At 43.0% G+C, this 21,580-nt stretch overlaps 1 protein-coding gene across 4 annotated transcripts in view; it reads left to right on the forward strand.

The window, feature by feature from the left end:
• PCDH1 (protocadherin 1) overlaps window positions 1–21,580 on the forward strand; it is a 126,337-nt gene that overhangs the window by 65,421 nt on the left and 39,336 nt on the right. The window contains exon 5 of one of the 4 annotated variants that reach the window (XR_007775600.1): window positions 609–708. The exons of the other annotated variants lie outside the window; for them this stretch is intronic. The gene's annotated coding sequence lies outside the window, so the exon portion shown is untranslated. The remainder of the gene's footprint in view (window positions 1–608; window positions 709–21,580) is intronic. 4 annotated transcript variants of the gene reach the window in all.

The following is a 21,580-nucleotide window of genomic DNA, read 5'->3' on the forward strand; positions in this document are numbered from 1 at the left end:
GGCCAGGGCTCCACTGATTCTTCTGACATTAACTCTAGCCTGTCTCTGTGTTCTTCAGATTGTCTCACAAAGATAATTATATCAACAGAGAATATGAGGATAGGGTCAAAAATTCTCATCCTCCTAGGTGATACATTGGGTGACTATGGAACCAGGCCAGGGGATCTGTAGCTTGAAAGGTACCTACTTACACTGCTACCTTACTTCATGATAATTAGCTAGAGAATCATCTGGTGAGGCTAGCATATTAGGGTCTGATCCAATTTCATAGCTCAGAGTAGTAGTGTGACACAAATTAAGGGGTCCTATGAAGCAGATATCATCATGACTTTGAATCAACTCATTCAGTTTTTCCAGCTAGTCTTCTAACAGTGCCAACTAAACAAGGGCCATACAGGGAAATGTAGTTTTGTTTCTGAGATCTTGGAAGCATAGGCTATTCTTGCCCATAGAATGTGAAGTTAATGCTGGAGAAACACTATTATTAGATCCCACACATCCCACCATCTGTGGCAGGTGCAGGACTGCACCCTATTGTACATTTTATAGAGTTTTATCTAGTCTAGTAATAAATGTTCAAAATGATGGGTCTTCACCATTTTCCCCAGGAGACTGTTCAAAGCCTAAGAGATCTGATGGGCGGATGATCATCTTTTGATATCTCTTCTGCTGGAAGGCAAAGTGCATGGTAGCTGTGTCTTTTCTTCTGTAAGTCATCCCTTATTTGGTTACCACAGACACTTTTGGATCCTTCCTTATTGGACACCTCCCACTGTGCAAGTTGCAACGAAGTTCTGAGTTGCAAAGGCTGCATGAGCCTTTCCAAAAAGATTTAGTAGGTTGTTGAGGGAGATCTCTACAGTATCTTGGCATTGACATGTGCCATCTTCCCTGGTAACCCAATTGGTTGATACCTTTAGTACCTGACCAGAATGTCCCCTACTTCCTATCCAGCACTCTGCAGTGCTATCATCTGGTAGAGTGTGAAATACTGAGCTGAGGACCCCTGCATTACTCACCTGTAAGGCTGCCTTGCTCACTCTGAAGACATCTGTTTCCATTATACTGAAGATTTGCTCTGATAAGGAAAGGCTGGGAATTGCTTAAGAACACTTACTTCATGCCCAAAAAGCCACAATCTCATAATTGAGGAAGAGTGCTGAATTGGTTAAAAAACTACCCGGGGATTAGAGGAGAAGAAAAGGCAGCAGTAAAAAATTAAATATTTCAAACAAATGGAAAGGGGATGTTGATAGTAACGAATATAAATCAGAAGCTAGGAATTGAAGAAAATTGATAAGGGAATCAAATGGACACAAGGAGAAATCTATGGTTAGCAGAGTTAAGGATAATAAAAAGAAGCTTATTAGGAACAAAAAGAATCCTAACAATGGTATTGGTCCATTACTAGGTTGAAATGGTAAAATTATCAATAATAATGCAGAAAAGGCAGATGGTCAATATTTCTGTTCTGTATTTGGGAAGAAAACAGATGATGTAGTCAAATCATATGATAACTCTTCCCATTCCACTAGTGTCTCAGGAGGATGTTAAACAGCAACTACTAAAGTTAGACATTTTTAAATCAGCAGGTCCAGATAACTTTCATCCAAGGGTTTTAAAAGAGCTGGTTGATGAGCTTTCTGTAACATGAATGTTGATTTTAAATAAGCCTTGGAACATCAGGGAAATTTCTAAGGACTGAAAGAACGCTAACTGTTGTGCCAATATTTAAAAAGGCTAAATGGGATGTTCCGAGTAATTATATTATAGTTATAGGTCTGTCAGTCTGACATCCATCCCGGCAAAGATAATGGATAATGGAATGGTTGATATGGGACTAGATTAATAAAGAAATAAAGGATGGTAATATAATCATTGTCAATCAACATGGGTTTATGGAAAATGGATCTTGTCAAACTAACTGGATATCTTTTTTTTGATGAGATTACAAGCTTGGTTGATAAAGGTAATAGTGTTGATGTCATATACTTAGATTTCTGTAAGGCATTTGACTTAGTATGGCATGCCATTTTAATTAAAAACTAGAAAGATATAAAATTAACACGTGCACACATTAAATGTGTTAAAAGCTGGCTAACTGACTGTTCTCAAATGTGATGATAATTGGGGAATAGTCATTCAATGGGTGCATTTACAGTGGGCTCTCACAGGGATCAGTTCTTGGTCCTACACTATTTAACATTTTTATTAATGACCTGGAGGAAAACATAAAGTCATCATTAAGGCTACAATTTTGTCATGGATATCTTTAGTAAAAGTCAGGGACAGGTCATGGGCAATAAACAAAAAATCACGGAAGCCGTGACCTGTCACTGACTTTTACTAAAAGCATCACTGACAAAATGGGGAGGGAGGAGGGTCCAGCAGCCTGCCCCCGACCTGCAGCTTCTAGGAAGTGCAGGAACCCCATTTCCCAGTGGCTGGGAGATGGGGAGGGGGTCCTCTTGCCGCCCTGTGGGGCTGGAGCTGGGGGGGCTCCCCCTGATGCCTGCAGGTCTGGGAATTGTAGGGGGGTTGCCAGGATCCGCTAAGCAGGTCTGGGATCCCTCTGCTGCCAGCAGCAGCTGGGCAGCTTGGGGGTCCCCAATGGCAGCAATAGCCAGTCAGTTGCAGGGGATCCCACTGTGCACAGCTGCTGGGCAGCTGCAGAGGGTCCCCTGTGGCCCGCAGAGGCTGGGCTGCTGCAGTGGTCCCTTGCTGTTGGCTTCAGCAGATGTTACGGAGCACGCTCAGTTCGTGTGAGCATGCTCGGGACACTCTAAGTAGCAAATTCAGTCAGATAGCAGTTTTTCACACTACATGGAGGCTGGTCAGCTGCGGGGGGCCCCATATGTCATGGAGGTCGCTGGAATTCATGAATTCTGTGACTTCTGCAACCTCCATTACACAATCGCAGCCTTAGTCATCACTGGTAAAGTTTGCAGGTTACGAAAATTTAGGGAGAAGTAAATAATGAAGAAGAGAGGTCAATGATACAGAGTGATCTGGGTTGCTTGTTAAGCTGGGCACAAGCAAACAATATGCATTTTAATATGGCTATATGCAAGTGCAAACATCTAGCAACAAAGAATATAGGCCATTCTTACAGGATGAGGGACTCTACATTGGGAAGCGGTGTCTCTGAAAAAGATCGGAGGGGGGCACAAAAGGGGGATAATCAGCAGACCGTGAGCTCTCAATGCGACCCTGTGGCAAAAAGGGCTAATGCAATCCTTGGATCCAATAACAAGAGAATCTCAAGTAGGAAAGGAGAGGTTATTTTACCTCAGTATTTGACACATTGTTGAGACTGCTGCTGGAATACTGTGTCCAGTTCTGGTGTCCACAATTCAAGAAGGAAGTTGATAAATTGGAGAGGGTACAGAGAAGAATCTGGACAATGATTAAATTGGGACAGTTCTCTGGTCTGTGTTATGCAGAAGGTCAGACTAGATGATCCCAGTGGTCCCTTCTGGCCTTGGAATCTATGAATAAAGGATTGAAAAACATGCTTTATAGTAATAGACTCAAAGAGCTCAATCTATGTAGCTTAAGAAAGAGAAGGTTAAGGGGGACTTGATTACAGTCTATAAGTATCTACAAAGGGAACAAATATTTAATATCAGTCTCTTCAGTCTAACAGAGAAAGTATAACACAATCCAATGGCTGGAAGATGAAGCTAGACAAATTCAGACTGTCATACATTTTTAATGGTGAGAGTAATTAAGCACCGGAACAATTTATCAAGGGTCATGGTGGTCATGTTATCTTTTGGCCGTGGAATCTATGAATAAAACCAATGGTCACTAGGGTAAGTCAGAACTATAATAATATTACACACACAAAGAATATTATTAACATTATTAAGATTGTGAAGCCAAGCACTAAAAACTCAGGAAATGCCAAATTTAAGGTTGTCCCTATGCATTATATAGCGTTCATTACATCATCACTTGCTATTTTTTCCATAGGAAGTCTGCCTTATTTAATATGCAGGACTGAGTCAACTGTTTAACATTTATCATCTTCATTTGTTGTGAGGACTTCCTGCCTTATTTAATGCACACCATCCAAACCCTGCACTGAATATATAATTAACAATTGTCCAATGTGTTTTTCATAGCACAGTAGTATGTGTGCTTCACAAGCATTAATGAGTTTATCTTCACAACTTCTCTTTGAGATAGGGAAATATTATTATCCCAATTTTAGAGATTTAAATTGAATATTAGGAAAATTTTATAATGATAGTTAAGTACTGGAACAGGTTACCTAGAGAGGTTGCAAAATCCCCATCATTGAAGGTTTTTATGAATAGATTAGTCAAACACATGCTGGGGTTGGTCTAGGTGTACTTAATCATTCCACAGCATGGGGGGGGGAAGTACTGCAGTGCCATTCTCATGAACATTTGGCCTTCTTTTTAAGATTTCTTTTCACTCTTTCTTGTGCTCCTGTGGGATTTTTGACAAGAAGGGAGTGATATTAAATGTTAAATAGCCTCTCTAGGTCCTTTCCAACCTTACATCTCTATGATTATACTGACCTTCAAAATCATCCTTTTCTTGACTAGTGTAACTAAGAGAATCTACCCTCACCCTTCTTATCCCCTATTTTCTTTAATTTGAATGTTCCATATTTAAAAAGAAATAGAAAATGCTCAGTGGTTTGAGCATTGGCCTGCTAAACCCAGGATTGTGATTTCAATCCTTGAGGGGGCTATTTGGGGATTTAGTTGGGGATTGGTCCTGCTTTAAGCAGGGGATTGGACTAGATGATCTCCTGAGGTCCCTTCCAACCCTTATATTCTGTGATTACAGACCAGAGATATATCCCTGCAGGGGCCACTACCTTCCCTGCCTCTAAGCCATGATTGGCACTGTATCTAATGCAAAGGACACATCGCCTCTTGGCACCACTGTCCAAAGAGCGCTACTCATCCTTGCCAATTTACTCCTCCCTGGCATCAAAGATGCCTCTCTTCTGCCTTCAGAGACTGATTCCAAGGACAGTACAGAAGTCCTTTCCCAAAAGCTCTGCCTCAAGCAAGATGGGATTGGCACTGAGCTGGCCAGCCTCAACTGAGCCAGACCTCTGTTGCATTCCACATTGGCCATACTAGCCTTAGTGGGGGCCATTATGCCATTTGTTCCAGACCAGATAGCCCTCTAATGCATCCAGAAAGAGGAGGAGATCCTGCTATTCAACAACTTAATTGGCCAAACCTGATGGAGTTAACAGAAGGTCAGCAGCCACCTCATCTCCACCCAAGGGAGTCATCTTCATTGCTTGATGAGGCAGTAACACCAGTTCCTACCCCAGCGGTTGATGACTTGAAAGCCTTCCAGGATCTTCTGTATGACAATGCAGAGACCATGAACATCAAAACAACAGTCGAACAAGAGACATTCCACAAGTTGTTGGATATTCTCAACTTAACTACTGCAGCCAGGATTGCCCTTCGCATCAATGAAGGCATACTGGAGCCAGCCAAGGGACTCTGGCACACCCCAGCCACCCTTCCTTCCACTCTAAACAGTTGTAGAAAATATATCGGGTGCCACTAAAGGACTTTGAACATGTTTAAGCCCCCCCAAACCCAGAGTCTTAGTAGTGTCTGCAGTCCAGGAGAAATCCAGGTCTTCAAAAGGTGCTCCAAAGAACAAAGACCCAAATAAATTAGACAAGTTTGGGGGAAATGTGTCCTCCTTAGCGTCACTTCAGTTCAGGTAGAGGGGAGACTACTAGGTCTTATTTGTGAAATACAACTTCCTCACCTGGGAGATAGTCACTCCCTTCTTGTCAAAAATCCCACAGGAGCACAAGAAGGAGTGAAAAGAAATCTTAAAAAGAAGGCCAAATGTTCATGAGAATGGCACTGCAGGCACCCATGGATGCATCTGATACAGTTGAGAAGTTGGTGGCTGTCACTGTCACTATGAGATGAGCTTCTTGAATGCTAGCATCCAGAATATCTAAAGAGGTGCAAGCCGCCATCAGGACCTGCCCTTTGAGGGGATGGAACTCTTTAGTCAAAGAACCAGTGAGAGGCTCCAGCGCTGGAAAGACTCCCTTTGAGGCTTCATTTTGCACATCAGTACAAACATGCTACATGTTGTCTCTCTGACATGGTTAGTTACTGTTCCCTGAGGTGGGTTGTTACCACCCATTATCTTGTACATGCTGATTCAATCAGAACATTTTTATCCATGACCTTCCTGATCCACTGTCATCCTGACCTTATCTTTAGTAGGGGTCAGCATGTTCCTGTTATCTTTAGGGAATGTGTAGGCGTTGAGGTGTTCTAGTACACCTCTACCCCGATATAACGTGAACCGATATAACACGAATTCTGATATAACGCAGTAAAGCAGCGCTCCGGGGGGACGGGGCTGCGCACTCCGGCAGATCAAAGCAAGTTCAATATAATGCAGTTTCACCTATAACGCGGTAAGATTTTTTGGCTCCCGAGGACAGCGTTATATCAAATTAGAGGTGTACCACCGTTCTGGAATGTGTTTGTGTGAGTGCTCTGTGGCTAGCACCTTATAGGATGTGTGGTTTTGCAATATAAGCCCTGTTCTTGCCAGATTCTGTGAGCATGGCCTGCCTGAAACCAACAGCCTCTGACAACACAAGCAGTGTCTTCCAGGCCTCCACAGACCTTGCTGTCTCTGTACAGGTTAGTGACAGGCACATACTGACCCCCGAGTCCTGAGAGCATTCCCTGCAGTGCCCAGCCCTTAAGCACTGGATACTCATAGAAATTACCAGGTTTGCTGTCCTCAAAAGAACAGTGTACACACAGTTTGAATATTACAATCCACTGAGATATATTTATAGTGAGAACAATCACAAAGTTATTATCAAAAGCTAAGATTTAAGACATAGTGCATAAGCATAATGGAAACAAATATGATTACACATAAAACAGAGATTCATAGAGCCTAAACTTACCTTTAACTAGCTAAACCCTTTTCTGAAGTAGTTTGTCTCACCTAAAGCAATATCCCAGCATCTCCAACCAACCTGGCTGGGATCCCTCTTTCATGAATGCAAAACACACTGTCTTTTTTGCTTCCTCAGTGTGACTTCTTCTTATACCTCCCACCCCAAAATTCACTGTTTGCCCCTAGAATAAGGGTGACTCCCTGCTCCCCGAAGACCTATTTCCTGGTATGCTGACTTCATGTTGACTTCACATCCTCATGTGGACTTTATATGCACACAGAGCTTCCATTGGGTTGGCCTACAATGCTTAATTTATATGTGACCAAGGCAGACAGGAAAATATACATCCTTGGGCAGAAACCTGTTTGTCAACCCTGCTTTGATTCAGACTTTAAAACATATTTTCCAGTATATACACATAGGGTCAGTACATAGACGTCACAATAGTATGATCCTGGCTTTCATTTTAGATCTCACGTGACATTCTTTATAGATAAATACTATGAAAGCAGTGTGCTAGGTGTAGTGAGTTCATCCGTTTAGATGGGAGCTGCTGTTATAAAACACTGAACCCTTGCCAGGTGGCATTGAGGGGTTCTTAGAGGCACAAATACTCAATGGACCAGGGCATCAATATGAGAATGACTTAGCATAGTGGTTAGGGTATTCACATGGGACACAGATGTGAAAAACTTCTTCCTTGTTGTGTGGCCATTTTGTTAATCATCCTTTGCTTTTGTTAAAGTGCCCAAATTAGAAATGAAAAATTTTGAGCTTGTAAGAGACCCGAGGCATAGGCAGTCTAGCCTAGCAGTCACAGCTGGACTGAGGTCTGCCCACTAGGGATGGGAGTTCCTGGGCCAGAGTTATAGGAATCACAAGGCCAGGTTTCATAAACAAGAGTCGGGGCAGAGTCAGGCTGGGGTCAGAGACCAGAGATCAGAAGTAGTACCAGGTTAGAATCAAGAGGCAGGAATCAGGGTCATCAAAGTCAGACTGGAGTCAGAGACCAGAGCTCAGGAGACAAGGCAAAGTCCAGCATTGTAGCAGGCCACAGTCTATGTGGTTGCTTAGACAACTTCCTGGGCCAACACCTGGGATTAAGTAGGGGCACTTGGCCAATCAGAGGACTGCAAGGAACTGTTACTCTGGGTCTCGTGGATGGTACTTTCTGCGATGCCTATTCTCCACAGTGTTCCTGGCTGTGCCTCTGCAGGGCCTTCTGCTGGTATACTGGGAATATCAGCCACCCCAGGCTCTGCAGATCTAGGTTTTAGTCCCTGCATCCTTACAAAACTGAGGCAATTGAAATGTTTAATTTCAATCTCACTCAAAATGTTTTGATTTGCTGAAAATTTTGAAAATTTTTGTTTTCAGTTTGATCCAAAACAAACCTTTTTTTCTTTTAATTTTGTAGAATTGCCTGTGAATTGAAAAATCCACTCTTTTCCCAGCTCTATTTCTGGGGTTGGGCAGAGTGTAGGCACTGTCAATCTGGCTATGGGCCTCCAGGAACAAATTCCAGGTGCCGACCCCATACACTAATTGCCTAGGACCTGAAACTAGTGCTGGCTCTTCTTAGATTTCCCAAGAGCTAGTGCATACTCTCAGAGGACAACTGAAGCTGCCAGTCTACCAGCGTACTGCTTCCCTCTTTGGGGACTACATGAAGTATAAGCAAGTAACACCGAAACACTGCAAAGGAATTTCTAAATACATACACACTTAACACTTAGATAGCACAAGAGATATACAGATATCCTGTACCCAAATCCCTGTCTTAGTTTCTTCACTCCAAAAGGCCTTTGGGATATGGTCTGTGTGTTTTCAGGTTGTTCAGGATTCTTCTTCTTTTTCTCCTCTTGCTGAGCCTTGTTAGCTTCTGGTCCTGGTCTTCTCCCCTTTCTCTTGCTGGGTGGACGCTTTTCTTTTTTTTTTTTTAAATGAAGTTGTAATCCCCTTTGCCAGATGACCAAATGGCCCTGATCCATTGCTTGGCTACCAACCTGCTGGGAAAAATGGGTTCCTCTGGGTGTTAGGCAGCTTATTGTTCTGCTACAGCAAAGTTATTCAACTGTTGATGGTCCTTACAAACTGTCCCATTCAGTGGCAGATCCCCAGGTGCAAGTTTCCCTCCCCGCACACAAGGGGAATGATGCAAGGATACAGTAGAAGTCAAACATAAGCATATAAACATACAGAGAGTTTATAAAATCAAACTGGAACCCATGAGTTCACGATTCTGAGATTGTCACAACCATCCTTTCAACTCACAAGAGCACAATTGATAGAATTGTTCTATTCCTACCACCTAAAAGGGATCCCCAAGTGTGTAAACCCCACTTCTATACATTCATTTCCTTATATCCACTCCCAAGTAAAGTGCAACTTCAAAGACTTTAAGGTCAGAAGGGACCATTATGATTATCCAGTCTGACCTCTTGCACAACACAGGCCACAGAATCTCACCCACCCACTCCTACAACAAACCCCTAACCTACGTCTGAGTTATTGAAGTCCTCAAATCATGGTTTAAAGACCTCAAGGTGCAGAGACTCCTCCAGCAAGTGACCCATGCCTCATGCTGCAGAGGAAGGCGAAAAACCTCCAGGGCCTTTTCCAATCTGCCCTGGAGGAAGATTCCTTCCCGACCGCAAATATGGCAATCAGTTAAGTCATGTGCATGTGGGCAAGACTCCCCAGCCAGCACCCAGGAAAGAATTCTCTGTAGTAACTCAGATCCCACCCCATCCAACATCCCATCACAGACCACTGGGCATATTTATCTGCTAATAATCAAAGATCAATTGCCAAATTAATTGCCAAAATTAGGCTATCCCATCATACCATCCCCTCCATAAACTTATCAAGCTTTGTCTTGAAGCCAGATATGTCTTTTGCCCCCACTACTCCCCTTGGAAGACTGTTCCTGAACTTCACTCCTCTAATGGTTAGAAACCTTCTTCTAATTTCAAGTCTAAACTTCCTAGTGTCCAGTTTATAACCATTTGTTCTTGTGTCCACATTGGTACTAAGCTTAAATAATTCCTCTCCCTCCCTGATATTTATCCTTCTGATATATTTGTAAAGAGCAATCATGTCCCCCTGCAGCCTTCTTTTGGTTAGGCTAAACAAGCCAAGCTCTTTGAGTCTCCTTTCATAAGACAGGTTTTCCATTCCTTGGATCATCTTAACAGCCTTTCTCTGTACCTGTTCCAGTTTGAATTCATCCTTCTGAAACATGAGAGACCAGAACTGCACACAATATTCCAGATGAGGTCTTACCAGTGCCTTGTATAATGGTACTAACATCTCCTTATCTTCGCTGGAAATACCTCACCTGATGCATCCTAAAACCGCATTAGCTTTTTTAACGGCCATATCACATTGGCGGCTCATAGTCATCCTGTGATCAACCAATACTCTGAGGTCCTTCTCCTCCTCTGTTACCTCCAACTGATGTGTCCCAAATTTATAACCAAAATTCTTGTTATTAATCCCTAAATGCATGACCTTGCACTTTTCACTATTAAATTTCATCCTATTACTATTATTCCAGTTTACAAGGTCATCCAGATCTTCCGGTATGATATCCTGGTCCTTCTCTGTGTTAGCAATACCTCCCAGTGTTGTGTCATCCGCAAACTTTATTAGCACATTCCGACTTTTTGTGTCAAGGTCAGTAATAAAAAGATTAAATAAGATTGGTCCCAAAACTGATCCTTGAGGAACTCCACTAGTAACCTCCTTCCAGGCTGACGGTTCACCTTTCAGTACAACCCGTTGTAGTCTCCCCTTTAACCAGTTCCTTATCCACCTTTCAATTTTCATATTGATCCCCATCTTTTCCAATTTAACTAATAATTCCCCATGGGGAACCATATCAAATGCCTTACTGAAATCAAGGTAAATTAGATCCACTGCATTTCCCTTGTCTAATAAATCTGTTACCTTCTCAAAGAAGGAGATCAGGTTGGTTTGGCACGATCTACCTTTTGTAAAACCATGTTGTATTTTGTCCCAGTTACCGTTGACCTCAATGTCCTTAACTAATTCTCCTTCAAACATTTTTTCCAAGACCTTGCATACTACAGATGTCAAACTAACAGGCCTGTAGTTACTTGGATCACTTTTTTTTCCTTTCTTAAAAATAGGAGCTATGTTAGCAAGTCTCCAGTCGTACGGTACAACCCCTGAGTTTACTGATTCATTAAAAATACTTGCTAATAGACTTGCAATTTCATGTGCCAGTTCCTTTAATATTCTTGGATGACAATTATCTGGGCCCTCCGATTTCATCCTATTGAGCTGTTCAAGTTTGGCTTCTACCTCAGATGTGGTAATATCTACTTCTATATCCTCATTCCCATTTGTCATCCTACCATTATCCCTAAGCTCCTCATTAGCCTCATTGAAGACTGAGGCAAAGTATTTGTTTAGATATTGGGCCATGCCTAGATTTTCCTAAACCTCCATTCCATCCTCAGTGTTTAGCGGTCCCACTTCTTTCTTTGTTTTCTTCTTATTTATATGGCTATAGAACCTTTTACTATTGGTTTTAATTCCCTTTGCAAGGTCCAACTCTACATGGCTTTTGGCCTTTCTCACTTTATCCCTACATGTTCTGACCTCAATAAGGTAGCTTTCCTTGCAGATCACTCCCATCTTCCACTCCTTGTGGCTTTCTGCTTTTTCTTAATCACCTCTCTGAGATGCTTGCTCATCCAGCTTGGTCTTCAACTCCTGTCTATGAATTTTTCCCCCTTTCTTAGGATGCAGGCTGCTGATAGTTTCTGCAACCTTGACTTGAAGTAATTCTAGGCCTCCTCTGCCTTTAGATCCACAAGTTCTTCGGTCCAATCCACTTCCATAACTAATTTCCTTAATTCTTTAAAGTTACCCCTTTTAAAATCAAAACCCCTAGTCCCAGATCTGTTTTTGTTTATCCTTACATCTAGTTTGAACTAAATTAGCTCATGATCACTCGAACCAAGGCTGTCCCCTACAACCATTTCTTCTATGAGGTCCTCAATACTCACCAAAACCAAATCTAAAATGGCATCCCCTCTTGTTGGTTCTTCAACTACTTGGTGAAGAAATCCATCAGCTATCACATCCAGAAAAATCTGAGCCCTATTATTATTACTAGCACTTGTTCTCCAGTCTATATCTGGGAAGTTAAAGTCTCCCATGATCACACAATTCCCATTAGTGTTTACTTCATTAAAAACATTAAAGAGGTCTCTATCCATATCCAAATCAGATCCCAGCGGTCTGTAGCACACCCTAAGCACTATCTCAGGGGAGGCTCTAGTAGCTTTCTTTCCCAGGGTGATTTTTGCCCAGACAGACTCTGTCTTATCCATTCCATCACTTCTTATCTCTTTACAGTCTACCTCATCACTGATATACAATGCTACTCCATCACCTTTGCCTTTATTTCTGTCTTTCTTAAACAGCACATAGCCTTCAATACCCGTACTCCAGTCATGACTACTATTCCACCATTTTTCTGTTATCCCTATAATATCCGGTTTCATTTCCTGCACCAGTAGCTCTGATTCCTCCATTTTGTTACCTAGGCTCCTCGCATTAGTGTACAAACATCTTAATTTTTGCCGTTTGACTTCACTGACATTCTTTACCCAGTTTGGCACAGACATTCTACCACCAGTATCACCTATTAGACTGATATCTACACTACCCTTCCTCCTTACTTCCGATTCTCCAACCCATGGCTCCATCCTTTCTTACTTTGTTTTCTTCCCTCTCAGTGTTAAATTCCGGTGTGGAGATTACCTGGACATCTCCCAACCGTCTCCCAACTTTAGAATAACTCTCATCACCTTAGAATGGCATGAGGATTCATATCACTGTGAATGGTTCTTAGCGGGCCTGCATGGGGTGGTGTGTGGCAGTCAACATGAGTTAACTGGCCTGTGTGAGTGGTGCATGTCTGTGCATCAGGTCAGGTGGGTGTTAGTGGCCCTGATGAGGTGGTGCGTGGCTGTGTTATAGTGCATGGGTATTAGTAACCCCGCTCATGGCAGCATGTGGCTATGTGTTGTGGTTTGTGGGTGTTAGCAGTCCTGCTTGGGGTGGTATGTGGCTACATGTTGTTGATATGGAATTACTGGGCCTGCCCAAAGAGGGAGCAGTGGACACTGCCCCTCTCCCGACAGGAGTCGTGTTCCTGGTGGGGGGTGGGGAGCTGCAAGGAGCTGAGAGCCCAGGCTTTTAGCCCCCCAACACTACCCCTTATAAGTCAGTAGAAGTGCTCCGATGTGTATGTGAACCACTGCAGTAATTAACTGCAGTGGCTATCAGTCAACCTAACATAGGTCAATTTAAACTTGTAGTGTAGACGTGCCCTTAGATTTCACCATCCAGTTATCAAGTGTAAATGCCTCAAGTACTTTAACAGCCTTAACATGGAGTCCAATCAGGTACTCCCGTCTATCTTGCCACCCAGGTAAGCTTACCTTTGTGATAGATACTCCCTTACATCAAGGATCACTGCAATATTCAGGTTACTCCCAGTCACATACCCCAGGTTAATTGCATCTTTAGATCTCAAACCAAGATAAATCTTGTAGCTAATCTTATAATAAACTGTCTAAATATTTATTAACTAGTTGCCAAAGGAAATAAGAGAGTTATTTACAAGGTTAAAACAGGTAAACATATATACGTACAAATGAGTTCCAGTCTTAAGTTTCAGAAAGTAAAAGAAGCTACTATAATAAGCAAGCTTTATATGTCCTTTACAGCTAATCTAGTCCAAGCCCAGGGATCATTTGCTTATGCTTATCAGTCTTTGCCCCTGAGAGTCCAAGCAATATAAAAGCTTTGGACTACTTTGCTTAACTATCTTGAGTAATGTAGTATCATTACAAATTTTGCCACCTCACTGTTTACTGCTTTTATGAACTTATTGAAAAGCAATAGTCTCAGTACAGACACCAGTATTTACCTTGCTTCGTTCTGAAAACTGACCATGTATTCCTACCCTGTGTTTCCTGTCTTTTAACCAGTTACTGATCCATGAGAGGACCTTCCCTCTTATCCCATGACAGCTTAATTTGCTTATGAGCATTTGGAAAGGGACCTTGTCAAAAGCTCTCCGAAAGTCCAGCTACACTGTATCCATTAGATCATGCTTGTCCGTATGTTTGTTGACCCCATCAAGGAATGCTAACAGATCAGTGAGGCATGATTTCCCTATACAAAAGCTGTGTTGACTCTTCTGTGTCTGATAATTCTGTTCTTTACTGTAGTTTCAACCAATTTGCCTGCCACTGAAGTTAGGCTTACCAGCCTGTAATTGCCAGGATTGCCTCTGGAGCCTTTTTAAAAATTGGCATCACATTAGCTATCCTCTGATTCTGCCTAAAAGTGTGGGAACCCCGAGGCCCCACCCACTCTGTGGTCTTGCCCCCTCCCTCCTCTTCCTCCTAAGGAAGGGATCGGCAACCTTTCATAAGTGGGGTGCCAAATCTTCATTTATTCACTCTAATTTAAGGTTTCAAGTGCCAGTAATATATTTTAACGTTTTTAGAAGGTCTCTTTCTATAAGTCTATAATATATAACTACACTGTTGTTGTATGTAAAGTAAATAAGGCTTTTAAAATGTTTAAGAAGCTTCATTTAAAATTAAATTAAAATGCAGAGCCCCCCGGACTGGTGGCCAGGACCTGGGCAGTGTGAGTGCCACTGAAAATCAGCTCGTGCCATAGGTTACCTACCTCTGTCCTAAGGCCTCATCCCCAGCCAAGCTAGAAGCTGAAGCCAGGCCACGGAGCCCAGTCCCCTCCACCTGCCTGGGGTGGGGTGTGGGCCTGAGAAAAGTCCCTGGCCTGTGTCCCCTCCCCTGACCCCTCACTCTTACTCTTACTTACTCTTACTCAAGTGAGTTCCAGATTCCAGGGGAAGAGGAGGGGCAGAGGGCCAGGCCCATGGCAAAAGGTAGATGGGCCAGGCCTGTCTATATTCAAAAAGTGGGAGGGCCATGGCCCCTTGGCCCCCTCTATGCCAGCGCCCATGTCTCCAGTTATCTGGTACAGAAGCTGATTAAAATGATAGGTTACATACCACATTTAGTAGTTCTGCAATTTCATATTTGAGTTCCTTCAGTTGGGTGAATACTATCTGGTCCTGGTGACTTATTACTGTTTAATTTACCAATTTATTCCAAAACCTTCTCTATTGACACCTCAGTCTGGGACAGTTCCTCAGATTTGTCACCTACATAAGAACAGCCATGCTGAGTCAGACCAAAGGTCCATCTAGCCCAGTATCCTGTCTTCTGATAGTGGTCAATGGCAGGTGCCTCAGAGGAATGAACAGAACAGGCAATAATCAAGTGATCCATCTCCTGTCGACCCTTCCCTGCTTCTGGCAAACAAGGCTAGGGACACCATCTGTGCCCATCCTGTCCAATAGCCATTGATGAACATATTCTCCATGAACGTAACTGGGCTTTTTTTTAAACCTGTTATGGTCTTGGCCTGCACAACATCTATCAAAGAGTTCCACAAGTTGACTGTGTGTTGTATGAAGAAATACTTCCTATTGTTTGTTTTAAACCTGCTGCCTATTAATTTAATTTGGTGACCCCTAGTTCTTGTGTTATTAGAAGGAGTAAATAACACTTCCTTATTTACTTTCTCCACACCAGTCATGATTTTATAGATCTCTATCATATCCCCCTTAGTCGTCTCTTTTTTCCAAGCTGAAAAGTCCAGTCTTATTCATCTCTCCTCATACCCCTAATCATTTTTGTTTCCCTTTTCTGTATCTTTTCCAATTCCAATATATCTTTTTTGAGATGGGGCGACCTGATCTGCACGCAATATTCAAGATGTGGGTGTACCATGGACTTATATAGAGGAAATATGATATTTTCTGTCTTATTATCTATACCTTTCCTAATGATTCCCAACATTCTGTTGGCGATTCCTAAAAGGAGTGCCTTAGGTGTGGGAACCTCCCTCACATCCTTTGCAGTGAAGACCAATGCAAGGAATTCTTTTAGCTTCTCTGCAATGGCCTTATCTTCCTTGAGAACTCCTTTAGCACCTCAATCGTCCACTGGCCCCACTAATGGTTTGTCAGGCTTCCTGCTTCTGATGTCCTTAAAATATATTTTGCTGTTAATTTTTAAGTCTTTGGCTAATTGTTCTTCAAATTCTTTTTTGGCTGGCCTAATTACACTTTTACGCTTGACTTGCCAGACTTTATGTTCCTTTCTATTTTCCTCAGTAGGATTTAACTTCCAAATTTTAAAGGATGCCTTTTTGCCTCTAACCATTTCTTTAACTTCGTTGTTTAGCCATGGTGGCACTTCTTTGGTTTTCTTACTGTGATTTTTAATTTGGGAGTATACATTTAATTTGACCCCTTTATATGGTGCCAGCTCTGCAGTGACTTTAACCCTTTCATAAAATAGGACCGTGAAGTCAGGCTAAATTTTTCACTTGTTGAGGCAGGCTTCAAACCTCTGTCAGACCCAGGTCAGTCAGTATGTTGCATCGATTAGGAGTTTGTCTTCTACTTTGCCTGAGTTCCAACATGGCTCACCCTCCCAGTTGCCTGGGAAAAGTCATAAGACCTCCAAGCAGCCCACCAAAAGAAGATCTCTGGCATCGAAGTCTGCTAGGCATGGGGTTAAGAGGAGAATGCAGATGAAGTCCAAGCACTCTCTCTTATTCAGTACCGCAGAAAGCAGCAGCAATGACTCTGACATCGAGGCAGGTACTGTCAAGTCCAGACCCTGAGGGAGCACCTTCCACAAGAAATTTCTGGCAGCCTCAAATGCCTAAAGCGTGGTCAGTACCAATGATCTCTTGTCACTTTCAGTGCCAGTATCACCAATAGTGCAGGAGTTGGTACTCTTGGTACAACCGGACACAGAGGCTCCAACAACATCGCTGTAGTGCCCAGTACCATGTCAGCTCCATTTGCCTCAGATGGCTTGTCCTTTGGTACCACTGAGGGGGGAAGCCTGCAATGCTTGCTATGCTGGAATGTGCGACTTGGCCTCCGTCACTGGCACCATTAGCAGCAGCACCTCCATGGCTACTGGAAGGAGAGCCATCCTTCTATGAATCAGAGGTTTGGTCCTATATTTCCCAACCTTGGAGCCACTCTCTCTAGTTCCCATCGAAGCACTACTACCCTGCAAGGGACTCTTCTGCAGGAGTACCGTCAAGTGAGTGGCGAGGAGGTCACTTGGGGCCTACACCTGTCCAGTTGCCTTTTTGGAATCTGTGGGCTTTCCCCTCATTTTCTAGATTATACTTTAGGCATTTCTATTCAGTCGCCTTCGAGTGGCATTCAGTATCTGCCCACCAGGCACCTCCTGTTCTTGAACCTGTTCCTGAGCCCAGTACCAGGTGACAAAAGCTGGATGAGGAGGTCCCCACTGGACAAGTGATGGAAGAAGAGCAGCCTGAGCCTGTGCTGGTCTCCTCTTCATCCTCTCCTGATGACAGAGTCTCATCGGGGGTATTTCGCCTGCCCCAGATGACTATTAGGCCTATCAAGAATTGTTAAAGGAGCAGGGATTCTCAGACTTTTGTACTGGTAACCCTTTTCCCACAGCAAGCCTCTGAGTGTGACCCCTCCCCCATATGCATTAAAAACACTTTTTTATATATTTAACACCATTATAAATGCTGGAGGCAAAACAGGGCTTGGGGTGGAGGGTGGCAGCTCACGACCTCCCATTCAGTTTGAGAACCCCTGTTAAAGAGGGTGGCCTTAAGCCTGGGCATCCAGGTGGAGGAAGTGAAAGAAACCTTGCACCTCCTGATAGATATTTTGGCCTCAACAGATCGTTCCAGAGTGACCTTGCCTCTCAATGAGGCAAATATGGATCCCGTTAAGGCACTCTGTCAGACCCTTTCATCCCACTCCAGCCTTGTATTAAACTCCCAAAGTTACAGTTTCTCTCTGACTTTAGATGGGTAGTTGGTGCCACCACTCAAATTTAAAAAAAAAAAAAAAAACATAAAAACCCACCTTTTTTGAGAACCCAGAAAGGCACACTTGAGAATTCCTTCCTGTGTGGTACCTTCAAGCCCTTTCATCTCCCCTTCGGGGAAGAGCTGAGAAAGAAAAACAAAGAAAAACAGCCGTTTCCCCCAACTAATTAAACAACATATGCACAAACCTCTTAGGACACAAAAAAAAAAAAAATCCTGTTCTTTAAAAAGGTAAATTTTATTAAAAACAAAAATAAATAAAATACATCTGGAACTTAGGCTTTTTGCTAGATCTTAAAAGAAACAATTACAAAAATTAAGCATCAAGATAGCTCTCTTGAGGTTCAGCTTAAAGGTTACAAGCAGAACAAAAGCATCTGGAGATAGCAGAGAGAAGTCCACTAGCCATAAGAAGTAAACAGAAATAAACCTAATCACGTCTTTCTAAACATTCCTGATCTACTTACACAGCGGACTCAGCATCCAGATCCATGGCTTCTGCAGTGGCCATGCACAGACGCTCCTGGTTGCAGTCCTCAGGGCTTCCATAGGGGATCCAACAAACTTTACAAGATCTTTAAAAGGTCCTGACTCTCTTTTTGGAGCAAATAGAATCTAAACTCCATGGTTTGAAGGACTCCAGGGCAGTCTTAAAGTTTCTGGGTTTATATACCTCAACCCCATCCAGGAAGCGCTTCTACCTGCAGCAGATCCACCATTACAGAGAAAGAAGAGTAGGTGTTATATGCGTAGACTACTTCCTCCTTCTGCCTCTGTATCAATGCCTGTCCCATCTAGACACCTAAGGGGTGCTAAATAGGCATTCTGTGGGCGTTTGAGGAGGCCATACCAGTTCCCAGGATGCTAGACCCCATTTTTTGTTTGTTTGCAAACTGCCTTTCCCATTTTCACAGTGCTTGGTCCCTCATTACTACAGACTGTTGGGTGTTAAGCCACATGGAAGTGGGATATACCCTCCAGTTTAGTTCTACCACACTCCCCCTCCTCTTCCGTCTTCAGGGACTGCTGTCATGGCAAACTTTTAATTCAGGAGGTTTAGTCTCTCCTTCAGCTGTAGAGTAGGTTCCACAGAATCTCGGAGGAAAGAGTTTCTACTCTTAGGAACCTCTGTCTTAAAGTGTCCAGTTATGTCCGCTGGACACTGCAAGCTTATATGAGTTCATCAATTTGACAAAGAAATTGATATGCATCAGGCTTGTTATCCCAAGGGGAGCCTCTGACACACTTCAAACCAAACACACTGCTTCAGGTAGAATAAACAAACACATTTATTAACTATAAAGATAGATATTAAGTGATTATAAGTCAAAACATAACAAGTCAGTTTTTGTCAAATGAAATAAAAGTAAAATGCATTCTAAGCTGATCTTAACACGTGTAATGCCCTTACAAACTTAGATGCTTCTCATCACAGGCTGGCTGGTTGCTCTTCAGCCAGGCTCTCCCCTTTGATCAGCGCTTCAGTTGCTTGGTGCTGTGTCTGTAGATGTAGGTGAACGAGAGAGCGAGAGCATGGCAAACATCTCTCCCTTGTATCATGTCCCTCTTGGTTTTGCTGCCCTCCCCCTTCAGAGTCAAGTGAGCATTACCTCATCGCAGTCCCATACTGACCAAAGAATGGAGTACTGGACTACTGTCATGGATGGATATAAACTGTTCAGGAAGGACAGGCAGGGCAGAGAAGGTGGGGGAGTTGCATTGTTTGTAAGAGAGCAGTATGACTGCTGAGAGTATGAAACTGCAGAAAAACCTGAGTGTCTCTGGATTAAGTTTAGAAGTGTGAGCAACAAGGGCGATGTTGTGGTGGGAGTCTGCTATAGACCACCAGACCAGGAAGATGAGGTTTACAAGGCTTTCTTCCGGCAGCTAACAGAAGTTACTAGATCACAGGCCCTGTTCTCATGGGAGACTTCAATCACCCTGATACCTGCTGGGAGAGCAATACAGCGGTGCACAGACAATCCAGGAAGTTTTTTGGAAAGTGTAGGGAACAATTTCCTGCTGCAAGTGCCGGAGCAACCAACTAGGGGCAGAGCTCTTCTTGACCTCTCTGCTCCTGGAGAGTTTTTGCCTGGGCTTATTTTAAGCCATGAGGATACATTTTTAGCCTCATAACCATATACATGAAATTATAACCTGTAGCATCACTGTAACAACAGTGCTCAGTGTATCACGAGCCTTCCGAAGACACCCAACATGACAAACTTCGCATTGGATGCTACACAATCATTTTTACAAGGATGAACATGGGGGTGCTGGGTGTTCCCCCGAGGTACAGAGTGTTACAGCAATATATCAAGGTCACAAATGGTGTCTCAGGTTCTTATTTTCCAACAGATAGACCTGTTTCCGAACAAGGCCAATAGAAAATGTCATCAGTTTTGCTCGCTGCAAGGCCACAGTCTGGGCTGTATAATAGATGCTTTTTTTTGCTACCCTAGCTGTTTTATGCTTTTCCCCCAATCCCACTCCTTCAGAGAGTGCTACTGAAGATCAAGCAGGACCAAGCCCAAGTTATTAATAGCTCCAGTATGACTCGCCAGCACTGGTTCTCCTCTCTGCTGGACCTGTCAGAGGCAACTCCCATCTTTCTCCCATTACGCTCAGACTTGATTTCCCACGATCAAGATCAGTTGCTCCATGCAAACCCGCAGGTTCTTCATTTAGCTGCCTGGAAGCTCCATTGCTAAATCTCACATCGCAGTCTTTTTTGGAGCAATTTCGCCATGTCTTATTAAATAGTAGAAACCCCCCTACCAGAGCTGCTTACCTGCCAAAATGGAGGCATTTCTTTACCTACGCTTGTCAAACTGGAATCTCACTGATGCAATCCTCTATCCAACATATACTGGACTATCTATTGCACCTAAAAAAGGCAAGACTTATAAACTTGTTCTATCAAGGTCCACCTGGCAGCAATACAGCTTTCCATCTTTATGTGGATAACCATTCTAGATTCTCTAATGATATGACAATCAGATTTGTGAAGGGCCTTGAAAGATTGTACTTTCAAATCAGAGAACTTATTTCCTCCCTGGGACTTGAACTTAGTCTTGTCAAAACTTATGGGACCAACGTTTAAGCTTATAGCAGCATGCCCCTTATTGCACCTTTCTCTGATGGTGTCTTTCCTGATAGCCATCACTTCAATCAGAAGGGGGGCTGAATTGCATGCTCTGACATTTGAGCCACCCTATACAGTCTTTTTGAAGGAAAAAGGGTACGAACAATCTCATCCAAGTTTCCTCTCTAAAGTAGTTTCAGATTTTCATAGTCAATTTACTTACCTGTATTTTATCCAGAACCACACGCTAATAGAGAGGAGCAATGGCTACGCACATCGGATGTAAGAAGAACATTGGTGTTATACATAGATAGAAATGAATGGCTTCGAAAGTCAGCCCAACTGTTCGGGGCCATAGTAGACAGAATGAAAGATCTCCCAGTCTCTTCACAGAGAATTTAACCTTGGATAACTTTCTTTATCTGGTTTGTTATGATCTGGCAGGTATTCCCCTGTCAGACAAATTGACAGAACACTGTATGAGATCACAAGCAGCCTTGGACCTTTTGTAGAGCAGCAACCTGGTCCTCTCTTCACACCTTCACATCCCATTG

Source organism: Gopherus flavomarginatus, chromosome 7, assembly GCF_025201925.1.
Source record: "Gopherus flavomarginatus isolate rGopFla2 chromosome 7, rGopFla2.mat.asm, whole genome shotgun sequence".
In the NCBI taxonomy this organism is placed as follows: Eukaryota; Metazoa; Chordata; order Testudines; family Testudinidae; genus Gopherus; species Gopherus flavomarginatus.